We start from the raw sequence: 13,102 nt of genomic DNA, 5'->3' as shown, positions 1-13,102 counted from the left end.
ATAAACTCCCCGGTACCAATATTGAGTGTAGCCATATCAGGAGGGTAAAGGAGAAGTGGGGGTAGAAAGGGGGAACTGATCACAATGACCCCTCCCAGGGGAATGGACAACAGACAAGGGAGTAAAGGGAGACATCGGACAGTGCAAGACATGAAAATAATAATAACTTATAAATGATCAAGGGTTCATGAGGGCGGAAAGCAGGGGAATGGAGGGGGGAAATGAGGAGCTAATACAAAGGCTCAAGTTGAAAGAAATTGCTTTGAAAATTATGGTGGCAACATATGTAAAAATGTGCTTAACACAATGTATGTATGTAGGGATTGTGACAAGAGTTATATGAGCCCCCAATAAAATGACTTTAAAAAAAGAAAAAAGAAAATGGATTGTAAATGATGATGTCCAACCACACCTGATCTAATGGAACTGTGGACTGTAATATCTGTAAGAGATCCCAATACATGTTGAAAAAAAAAAAAAGAAGGAAAAGAAAGAAAATTGGCAATCAAGTTGTAGAAAATGGTTAGGAAGACAGAAAAAAAGACCTATCTTATAATGGTGGTAGGATTGGAAGGTGGAGAGGGAGAGAGAAAGGAAGGCAGAAGGAGGGAAGAAAGGTGAAGAGGGGAGAAGTCAAATCAGTGAACGTGTCAGCATCTCAGCGCTGGCGGGCGTCTCCACATGGCTGCTCCAGCACCGAGGGCTGCATCGGGGTAGGTCCATGTGGCTTCTTCTTGGAGATGTGTTGCAGAAAGTAAGCCTTGCCAGCTGAAGCAGGAACTGGCTGAGGCAGCTGCACCCTGGTCCGACCATCACAAAGCAAGAGACTCGAGAACTCTAAAGGCCAGGCCCACTGAGCCATTTATCTCTCCGCCCTTCAATTAACCCCATATGTGTTTATCAGCCAGGTTGGCACAATAATCTTTAACTATTTCCTATCATAATAGAATTATGATGTCTCTGGTGATGGGAAGGGCAAACACGTTAGGTTGCTAGCCCAAATGTTAAAATATCAAGGCTGCCTAGAGATTCAAGGCAAGAAAGACCTGGTGTCTACTGCCAAAAGATCACAGCCATGGAAATCCCTGCATTGATTCACAGACTGTCAGTGCTGGGTGATCCTGGGGAGACCAGAGACGAAATGTTTCATTCTTTTAAAGAGATGCATTTGAGCCCCAGAAAAGGAAAATGATTTAACCGGGTATCTCTCAGTTGATTAAATTGGGACCATGAATCAAGAAAAATATGGGCCGTTTTTTACAAAGAAACGTGTGAGAGGCAACAATATCAAATACAGTTACCATCAAATCAGCTTCAACTCCTGGGGACCTCACAGGTGTCAGTAGAACTCTGCGACATTGGATTTTTGATGTCAGATTTGTCTGGAATCAGACCACCAGGACTTTCATTCGGAGGTACCTCCAGGTGGACATTCCAATGGTTTCATTAACAGCCAAGAACGTCAACAGCTTGTAGCGCCCAGGGATCCCAAACCACTTACTATATATATCATACAGACTAAAATCTAACTTTAATATTTAATAAAATGTAGTTAAAAATATTGGCTCCTATGGGGCTGTGTTTTGTTCATATTGATAAACTGTTGGTTATGTTGTTAGCTGCTTTCAAGTTGACGCCAATGTCCTTGACCTTGTGCAACAGGTAAAAAGCAACATTGTTTCAAAACATTCTCATAATCACTGGCACAGCAACACCATTATTGTTAGTTCTGCCCATTGCCTTACTGAAATCTCTGATACCCGTTTTGATATAACATCGTGATCTCCTCCAGTAATCGATGCCTCTAGACGATGTGTCAAAGTATGGAAGTCAATGTCCTCATCTCCGGTGATATTGTTGTTGATCCCAGGTACAATATAATGGAACGCTGCTGGTCATATGCCATCCTCACCTTTCACTATGCTTGAACTCATCTTTGCAACCAATATGCCAATGCATTTCATTGAGGGTCCTACTCTTTTGCTGACTCGATACTAAGCATGGTGCTTTTCTTCAGGGATTGGTCACTCCTGGTAATATGTCCAAAGTATATGAGATGAATTTTTGCCATCCTCCGTCCAAGGATCATTTTGGCTGCTCCTATTCCAGGACGATTTTATTTGTTCTTCAGGCAGTCTATGGCACATGGCCTATGCTCATTGCCAACACTAGTTCAGTCACTGATTCTTCCTCAGGTTCTTTATTCAGTGTCTAGCTTTTACATGTACATGAATGGATTGAGAGTATCATGGCTTGGGGTCAGGTGCACCTCAGTTCTCCAAGTGACATTTTTGCGCTCTAACATTTTAAATGAGATTTTTGCAGCAGATTTGCCAAATGCAATACATCATCATTTGATTTCCAACTGTTACATCTACAAGTATTGATTGTGGATCCAAGTAAAACGAAATTCCTGACAACGTCAATCGTTTCTCTGTTTACCGTGATGTTGTGTCGTGGTCCCATGTAAGGAATTGTGTTTCATGTCGAGCTGTAATCCATGCAGAGGCTGTAGTCTTTGATCTTCAGCACTAAGTTCTGCAAGTTCTGCTTACTTTCAAGAAAGGAGGGTTGCGTCATCTGCAGATAGCCTATTGTTCACGAGTCTTCCTCCGCTTGGATGCACATTCTTCTTCAGGTATTCCACTTTCTCGGGTATTTTACTCAGCATGTAGATTGAATAAGTATGGTGCATAGCAGTGTTCAGTAAATGTTCACTTAACAACCTCTGGGTCATCTATTAAATTATTAATACCCAAGACATTAAGAGCTAACGGAGGCATGGGATTGATAAAGTAGAAACATTTTGAATGATGGAGGAATTCATTTTTACGTATTGATATTTTTTTTAGCCCCTTTCAAATCCTGAATGTAAAATCCATAGCCTAGTAGCTAACACACAGTGGCTCTCAGTAAATGCTAGCTATTGTGTTTAGGCAATTTTCCTATTATTCCAGGATATGATGACATAACTCGGCCACTAGGACTGAGTCATTGCCAGGTTTGAATCCCTTTGCATGGAGTTGCCATTTAGCGGTTTGGAAAATATCTCACTGGGTGGAAAGCGATGGCTAGCTGGTGATGTTATTGTCTAAACCTCAGTCATTATTCCATTTAATAGTGATTGTTTCAGGACCAGCTGAAAGTAACCAATCCTGCAGGATGTCTCAGTCCATATCTTACTCCCAACCCAATCCAGGCTTTAAGCTGTTAGCTTGCTGTTAGCTTCCTGTCAGCACTAGTTTTATTCAATCAGATCCCATTGGAGACTTTTTATATGTGGGTCTCGTTTACTTTCTTCCTGTTGCTCAAAAACAAGAGTTAACTGATCAAACAAAACAAAATAGTAAGCACTTTGTCATGACCTTTACAGAGCTATTATTGAATGTCCAAGGCCTCCACCCTCATACTGTAAGACCCAGGGGACAGATGAGAGGAAGCTGACACGGTAGGCCTTGAGGCTTCACAGTGAGATTTGTTCATCTCTGGTCTCTATGCTCGGCTGTCATTGTTTCTTTTGCAGGAAGTACTGTATTTTCTTCTTGATTCAGGCATTCAGTCCTCTGGCACGGGTCTCATCTTACCTCCTCGGTGGCAACCGATTCCATGTCCAGCTGTGTTATCTTAGGTGAGAGCTTTTGCCGCCCCTGAGCTGCTGTCTCCTGTTGTGCATGAAGAAAATATGCCAAGGGGAGGAAATTAGGAGAAAAGTGGGAATTAGAGGCTGGTAATTTTTCAGCCAACTAGTTTGGCACCAAAAGCAAGAGGAGGAGTGTTACCCCTCATAAGGGTACATGGCTTGGCACAGCAGAGCCAGTTCGCCAACTCCAAGTTAGAACAGGAGAAGCTTAGTGGAAAGTAACACCAGTGAGGACCACAGTACAACTCAGGCTGTACTGATGGTCTTCTGATTGAAATCAACACATATAAAGAGTATATACTTTTTACTTTGAAATTCAAACCCTGGGAGAGTTACATGAAGATATTTTACAATAAATCCGGCTTCAGATAATCACGGAAGCAAGGGTTGGTTTTCAGCAGGCAGACAGAAAGAACTATAAGGTTTTTCAAGTCTTAGGACATCTTAGGGTAACTCTATCAACTAACCAGAAAGCAAGAGTTAGCTTTTGGTCCAGTAGTAAGCAGGTGAGGCAAAGAAGAGAGACGTTTATGGCATTGAAACAATCTTTGCTGTTTTAATGATTCTCAGAATTATCTGGTCTGTTCAAGATACATCTGCATAATGATTCAAGCTGGGTGCAATAGAGCACCGATGAAACACAATGTTTTAAATGAGATTTTTGCAGCAGATTTGCCAAATGCGATACATCATCATTTGATTTCCGGACTGTTACATCTACAAGTATTGGTTGTGGATCCAAGTAAAATGAGCAATAGAGCACCGATGAAACACAGTGTTTCTCTGGTTCCTTGAGGCTTCCTCACTCCCCACGATCATGACCCCAGTACTGCCTTTCACTGCGGTTAGACCGGAGCATGTGCACAGGTACAGATAAGAGCTCACGACACACGACACACGGAATCCAGGAACAGGAATTGGAAAAGCGATACTAAAAGGGTAGGGGAAAGGTGGGAAGAAGAGGGGAGGAAAGGAGAGCCAATCGCAATGATTGACCATTACCACACCCCACCCTCCAGGGGGACGAACAACTGAAACCATGGAGGAAGGGAGACAGTGGTCAGTGTAAGATATGAAAATAATAATAATTTATAATTTACCAAGGGTCACGGTGGGGGTGGGTGGGAGGAAGAGGTGCTGATACCAAGGGTTCAATAAAAATAAATGTCTAGAAAAGAATGATGGCAACATACGTTCAAATATGCTTGATACAATTGATGTATGGGTTGTTATGAGTTGTAAGAGCCCCCAATAAAATGATCTTTTAATAAAAATAACAGCTCTATATACTATTTTTGCCTTTAAGAAATATAGAAAAGTTTGAAAATTGCAGAAAGCCTAAGATACGGGGCAAGGAAAATATGGTTTGAGTTAGGCTAAGTATGTTAGGTTACAGGAGCAGCAAAGGGCAGAGTGCAGAAGTTATCAGAACCAGTGGTTACACTGAAAGAATGCTGATGAAGGCCGATTCATTGCTATCCAGCAGATCTGGAACAAAAACGTGCCCCTCCACTTCCAGACCTTAGCTAAGTTACCTACCATCTATACACCTATTCTTCATCAGAACGCTCTTGATTGCAGTAGTTCAGTAGGTAATTCTTTCAATAAACCCTGGCCTCTGAGGGACTTGAGATCCTTGATCATCCAACATTGGTTTGCCCACCTCAGTCCTGTAGGATCATCTTCATTTTTCCTTCTTCAAATTGTTTTGTTTTAAAATTTGGGGGAAAAAACCCTTTGTAGTTGTGAATAGGTGAAGGTTTACAAAACAAATCAGTTTCCATTCAATAGTTCATTACACATTTTGTTTCATGTCATTGATTGCAAGCCTCATGATGTACCATCACCTATCCAAATCATCCTTGTGTTTCCTGTTACATTTTATAACCTTTCCTGCCTTCTGAAGTTTGCCCTTGGACACGTGCTGCCTTTTTTCTCTCAAATGTTTGATTATTATAAGGAATGAATATGCTTTCTTAATGTTATTGTTCACCTTATAGACCTGCTTATTGTTTGGCTGAAAATTGAGTTATGGGACTTAGTTAATTTCCAGACCAAAGGGTAAATTAAGGGCCACACACTTGGGTTTTCTACCAATCTCTCGCCAATTGGCAAGGCTGGCCTTTTTCATAATTTTGAGTTTTGTTCTGCATTTTCTCCCACTCGGTTTTGACCTCCTTATCTGATCATTTTCGGAGCAGTTGGTAGTGGTAACTGGGCAACATCTAGTTCTCTGGTCTCAGGGTTATGGAGGCTGACGTTTGCATGGGCTACTGGACTAATTATATACACAGGTCTTAAATTTTCTTGTTTCGCTCTGAACAGTAAGAGCCCAATAATTACCCTTCAGATGGACACTCACACGCTTTCGAGACTCCAGCTGTTACTAACCAAAGGAAGATGTAGAGAATTGTCTTTGTGGACAGCATTATGTCAATTGACTTTAGTGTCCCCTGACAACTCTTGTATTACATTTGGATCATTGCCAGTGATGGCAATCTTTCTGTTGTCTCAATTTTAAGTATTTCACTTTCTGATAAAAGTCCTACATTTGTAGCTTACGTCTTATACTTAACCATCCATAGAAGCATTTTAAACCCACTGTGATCCACAATCGTCAATATTTCTACATTTTGTTCCTTTGGATCCCTTTATGTGCCTCCACCCTCTCCCTCACCATAACCAGCTTAGTGTCCATTATTATGATCACACCTTTACCCACACCTTCAATTCACTTCCTCTCCCCACCTTAATAAATTTGCTTGGAAAGACCCCCAAACCTGGTTAAATTCATTATTCCACACACTCCATGCCCAAATACATGCAACTGAATGTGACTAGAAGGCAACAAACAGCCATGCAGTCCAGTGTGACTTTGCATTCATTATCACACGCTATAATGGGGCTTATAGTGTAACCTAGAAATCCTATTAAATTTCCATGACCATCTAACCTCTTATTAGCTATATTTCATACTCCTATTTCCTGAAACTATCAAGATCTCCTCTTCCATGCGTACCCTTGCTTCCTATTTCATTTGTGTAAGAGGAACAACAGGAGCGAAGCGGCCGTAAGTTTCCTCCACCTTATCTACCACCTCACTTACATGGACTCCTGTATGTTTCTCTTTCCGCCCATTACTAAGGCTGGACTTTCTAATCTTGGGCTGTCTTCTGCACACGTGATCCTATTATTTTTCATCTACCCAGAGACATTCCGCCAGCAATTCTCCCCTCTGTCTGCCACACAATCAATTTCTCCCTCTTTACAGGATCGTTCACATGAGCCTAAAAAGATGCTTCAACACACTCATCTTTTTTCTTCTCTTTTTTAACATTTTATTAGGGGCTCATACAACTGTTGTCCCAATCCATACACACATCAATTGTGTAAAACGCATTTGTACATCGTTTCTCAAAACATTTTCTCTCCATTTAAACCCCCGACATTAGGTCCTCATTTTTCCCCTCCCTCCCTGCTCCCCCCTCCTTCATGAGCCCTTGATAGTTTATAAATGGGTATTTTGTCATATCTTGCCCTGTCCGACGTCTCCCTTCACCCACTTTTTGGTTGTCTGTCCCCCAGGGAGGAGGTCACACACAGTTCTATGTAATCGGTTCCCTCTTTCCTACCCATTCTCCCTTTACCCTCCCTGTTTTGCCACTCATACCACTGGTCCTATAGGGCTCATCCGCCCTGGATTCCCTGTATTTTCAGTTCCTATCTGTACCAGTGTACCTCCTCTGGTCTAGGCAGACTTGCAAGGTCGAATTCGAGTCATGGTAGTGGGAGCGTGGAGGAAACATTTAGGAACTAGAGGAAAGTTGTATTTCTCATCATTGTTACATCGCACCCTGACTGGCTCGTCTCCTCCCCGAGACCCCTCTGCAAGGGGATCTCCAGTGGCCTACTAATGGGCTTTGGGTCTCCACTCCGCACTCCCCCCCATCATTCACAATGGTAAGATTTTTTGTTCTGATCACGCTCATCTTTAAAACAGACACTAAACCAATGTCTCTTGGCCTCCACTTTCTCTGTGCACCTTTTCAGCTAATTTTTTTCCCAGAAGTTTTTTCTATGTTGTCTGTCTCTGGTTTCCCTTTCTCCTTTTTTGTCTTTGCACTTAACGTGCGTGGATCTTGTTGCCACCACCTCCCTGAAAAAAGAATCAGAAAGACATTAGTGACCCTATTTAGCTAAGAGCACTGGTTTTAATTATTGCCTCTTATTGGAATGTTATTAAAGAAAATAACTGGATTTCTGGAATGCCATTCGTTCTTCTGCCATTCGTCGGACACTCCTGTTTTGCATCCCTTCCAGTTCGCCTTCATCTCCCTGGTGTCAACATATTGGACAGTCACAGGGCTCATGCCTCTGTCCTTCTTTCTTCTCTATTGATAGTCACTGCCAAGGTGATCTCACTCCGCTTCAAGGCTTTTAAATACCATCTGTGCACTGACAATTCCAAAGTGTTTATCATCAGCAGAGCCTCTCATCTGAATTCAATATCCATAATGCCACTGCTTAGTCACCATCCACTTGCATGTCTAAAGCAACATCTATCTTAACATGAGCAAAACTGAACTCACCCTGCCATCCCCCTTACTCCACCTCATCTTCCCCATCCTGGTACGCAGCAATTCTATATTTTCGGTACTTTTGATGAAAATTCTAGCTCATCAATGAATCCCTTTCACTTATTTCTTGTTTATAAAAATCAATTGGCATATTCTGCCAACTCCACCTTCAACATAAATCCAACATTTTTTTTTTAGATATATAAGCATTATATTAAAGTCATCGAGAGCATGAGAGAAAATACAATAATACAGTCAGGCATGTTACATAGTACCATTGCTCACCTCATCCCAGCTTGGTGGTTCACGTGGAGAGAGGGGGAAGGGAAGGAGTGGAAGGGAACAAGGGAGAGGGGAGTGACCAGGGAGTGAGCAGCAAGGAGCTCAGAGTCAGAGAGAGAAGTCTGACCTAAATCCAACATTTTATAACTTTTTCACTACCACTTGTTTTAAAGCATTCTTTGCTTACATGAGCAAAATAGTTTCCTGAGTGTCTCCCTCTTACACGGTTCCCTGCAATCAACACAACAGATGTGATGCGTGTGAGATAATATCCCCTCTCTGTTTAAAACCTAATAGGTTTCCACTTCATCTGGATTAGAAGCCAACATCCTTAGCCTGGTCTACAAAGCCCAAAGCCCTACACGACTGGCTCCTCTCCTGTTTTGGGTATCAACTCCTGAGACTCACTCTCTGCCACAGCCAGTTGAGCTTCCTTGCTAGTCCTTAAATAAGCATAGCATACTCCAGCCTCAAGGTCTCTGTACTTGCTGCTGTCCTGACCTGGACTGCTTTTGTCCAATAGCCTCATGACTCAATTTCTCACTCCTTAAGAAGTCAACGTGTGTTCTCCTCATTGATGTTTTCTCTGTCCATAGTCCATGTGGCAAATGAACCCACACACCCTCCTAACCTTTCTTGACTTTGTCAAGACATTAACACAGCATAGTTCCTTGATTATTATCTTATTTGTCTATCTTTGCTTATTTTTCTCACTGCCATATCCCGGGTATCTAAAATCAAGACTAGCATGTAGCCACATTTAATAAATATTTGATAAACAAAGGAATGCATGGGGCTAAAGGGAGTGTTATTATGTGCACAGTGGGATGCATGTTCTCTTTGAACATTGTACATCTTCTTCTGGGCTTGCCTTCGCCACCTCTCTGACTTCTCTGTGAGCAGCCAATAAGTACCACAGATGTTTGACACCCTGGCTACAGTTCACTGGGCCAAGGATGGGCAGCCTAGACCAATTACTTCTTCTCCAGGAGTTTGGAATTAGGACTGAGGGAGCTGGGCCACTTACTGATGCTGTAACAGAGCTTTCCACAGCTGTTGCCAGTCTTGTTTCCAGCCAAGAAGGCCAGATGTGGGGGTATCTATCAGAACAGGGACTACAACGATGATCAGAGAGAAGCAGAGGTGACAGATGCGAGAGAAGCTCTGTAGCCCTCCAGTTCCCATCACCAGCTGTTCCTCAGGTCCAGATAGTTCCCTGCACTCCCTGCTACATGACGGAAAATACCAGCCCAGTGTCTGCCATTCCAGCAGGTGCGTAATAAATATTAATTGGATTTTAATCTTGATGGGGAGGGGATCATATTTGAATCGGTGTAAGCTCAGTATCTTTATGATAAATCAGACCAAACTAAATTGTTCAAATAAATGAGTTTCAGAAACATGTGGCATCTTAAATAACATAAAAGGTATTCTGTTCTTTGTCGTTGAGGGCAGTTAGATTCAGTGGACACACTGGCCTGAATAGAGGACATCTGGGTTCTTGTGATCCTGCCGTGCACCTGGGTGGCATATCACTTCTTGCTAAACTCCTATTACCATGTACAGAATGAAGGGAGATTAGGGAGCCTTTAGGATATTTTCTGGAGATCCTTGGTAATGCAATTGGTTAAGTGCAGGAGCAGTGAATTATTGAATGTGGCTCTTCTAGCCAAAGTCTCTAACTCCTACCAAGCAACCTTTCCCTGCCTGGGTCTGGTAAGAAGATGCTGATAGTATTCATCGGTGAGTAATTTCAAATAGGATTCTCTGCATTTCCATCCTGCTGCATATGAGATGCCCTCTGATAAGCAAGAGGTGGGGATCTTATTATCAGCAAGAGCCAAGAGTGGAGTATGTCCTCTGGACCTGGGATTCCTGTGCAGTGAACCTCCTGGGTCTGAATGACAGCTATACCATCAGAGGAGCAGCAACAGAGCTAGTAGCCAGAGCACAAAAGAGAGTGATGGATTTCTCAACCCAGAGAGCAAGTAAAGCTGACTGCTTTTGTGCAGGAGGCTGGCTTGCAGAGTAGGGTGCCTTGGGGCACTTGATTGGGGAAGCTGGGCTTGCTGATCCACAGAAGTAGAGCTGAGTGGCTTTGGGCTGAGGCTTATAGCAGAGCATCTATCCTCTGGGTATTTATTAGCAGACTCAGCAGACTTTTGTAGTATATCCTGAGAAACAACTCAGCTCGGAGCAGTCTTTCCTGGCATTACAACTTGATACCTTCCTTAATAATCATGAATTGTGTCTGTGAGTTCGATATAGCCATGTCAATAGGTATTAGAACATAGAGATAAATTAGGGAATATTAAGACATGACACGATTGACTATTAACTAGTAGGTTGGCAGTTCAAACCCATCCAAAAGGGCCTCTGAAGAGAGGAAGTCACTGCTGCGGAAGCCTGATGAAGTGCATGTCTGCACTGTTAGGGGTCTCCGGGAGTTGCAGTGGACACAGGGCAGCTGGTTCGGTTTAGTCTGTCTTCCAAGCTTAGATTTCAAAAGTTGGGAGTTTTAATGATATAGGATTCTATGTGGGGGTGGGGGTCCTTTGTGGAACAGATAATCAATTGCTCACATGTAAGTTCAGGTAGAGGCTGAAGCAAATTAAAACAAGTCCACAACAGCCAAAATGACTTTGAGTATATCCCACCCGAATTTGGAGAACACGTCAAGAATAGATTCGATACATTTAACACTAATGACAGAGGACACGATGAGCTCTGGGATGACATCAAGAACATCATACAGAAAAAAAATCACACAAGAGAGCAACATGTCACTAAAAAGGCAAAAGACAAAAGTGGATGTAGAGGTTTTTTTTAAAAAAATTAATAATTAAATCATTTTATTGGGGGCTCATGCAACTCTTATCACAATCCATACATACATCCATTGTGTCAAGCACTTGTGTACATTTGTTGCCGTCATCATTCTCAAAACATTTGCTTTCTACTTGAGTCCTTGGTATCAGCTCCTCATTTCGCCCCCTCCCCCCTCCCCAATGAACCCTTGATAATTTATAAATTATTATTAGTTTGTCATATCTTATACCGTCCAACATCTCCCTTCACCCACTTCTCTGCTGTCCGTCCCCCAGGGAGGAGGTTATATGTAGATCCTTGTAATTGGTTCCCCCTTTCTCCCTTGTCTTCCCTCCACCCTCCGGTATCACCACTCTCACCACTGGTCCTGAGGGCTTCATCTGTCCTGGATTCCCCATGTTTCCAGTTCCTATCTGTACCAGTGTGGATGTCGAGTTTGAAACTTGCTCTTGAAAGCAGGGTAGCTAAAGCAAATGGGAGACATTATTAATTAAAAATGCTGAATAGAACATTTTAAAAGGTAGCTTGAAAAGAAGAGATTATGAAATACCTAGAGTCAATGTTCCTGGAAGCAGCAGTTAAGACATCAAACACTGTACTTCAATGGGCAAATCCGCTGAACAAATTCGCCTCTTTAAAATGTTGAAAAATGAGGACCTAATGCCGGGGGTTTAAGTGGAGAGAAAATGTTTTCAGAATGATGAGGGCAATGAATGTACAAATGCGCTTTACACAACTGATGTGTGTATGGATTGCGGTAAGAGTTGTATGAGCCCCGAATAAAATGATTTTTTTTTAAAAAAGATGACAACATAAAAAAAAACATAAATAAAATAAAATGTTGAAAAATGAAGATTTTGTTTTGAAGGCTGAAGTGCTCCTGACCCAGCCATGGTATTTTCCATTGCCGCATATGAATGGGGACGTTAGACAGTGAATAAGCAAGACCCAAAAGAACTAGTGAGTTCAGATTATGATGCTGGTTAAGAAGATCAAATTGTGGACCGCCAGGAAGACAAACAAATTTGTCTTGAGAAAAGTACAGCCAGAATGCTCCTTAGAAGCAAGGGTGTCAAAACCTGGCCTCGCATACTTTGGACACATGGTAAGGAGAGACCAGTCCCTGGAGAGGAACATCATGCTGGTCCAGCAGAAGGCCAGTAGAGGAAGCCCCTGAGATGGGCTGACGTACAGTGGTTGCAACAGCAGCCTCAACTCTGACAATTGTGAGGAGGGTGCAGGGCCAGGCAGTGTTTCCTTCTGGTGTGCTTGGGGTCCCGATGAGTTGGAATGACTTGGTGGTACCCAGCAACGACACTCTGGGGACTTGCTTTTTCCACATTAATAAATTATTCAAGCATCTTCACGATTTGACTTTTTGTGCGTGTATGTGGCTGCAATGTATCTGACCCTCTTCATCCGTGGGAGATTTCTGTAGTTTCTAAGTCTTGGTGGCAGATAGAATTGGTCTCCCACTATAGATTTGAAACACCCAATATACACTTTCCAATTTCTCTCGTCCCTGCAACTAGGTTATGTGTCTGAAGCAGGGCAATCAGCTTCTGCCACGAGGACTAGATTGGAAGCTTGGGACTCCAACAGCAGAGACAGCCGGGAACTCATTCCAGAGGCAGGTGTGGCAGCAGCTGCTGCAACATCCTCATTGCCTCGTTGTGATATCATCTGTCCCAGACTAAGGGTGGGGCGATGCCTGCCTGGCATTAGTGTTCTGTGGAGGGCAAGTGGGGTCCTCACTGCCCTAGATGGACCAGTA

Source organism: Echinops telfairi, unplaced genomic scaffold, assembly GCF_000313985.2.
Source record: "Echinops telfairi isolate 266 unplaced genomic scaffold, ASM31398v2 ScPeMD7_17;HRSCAF=63, whole genome shotgun sequence".
Lineage (NCBI taxonomy): Eukaryota > Metazoa > Chordata > Mammalia > Afrosoricida > Tenrecidae > Echinops > Echinops telfairi.
Note: the sequence above shows the minus strand (reverse complement) of the source record.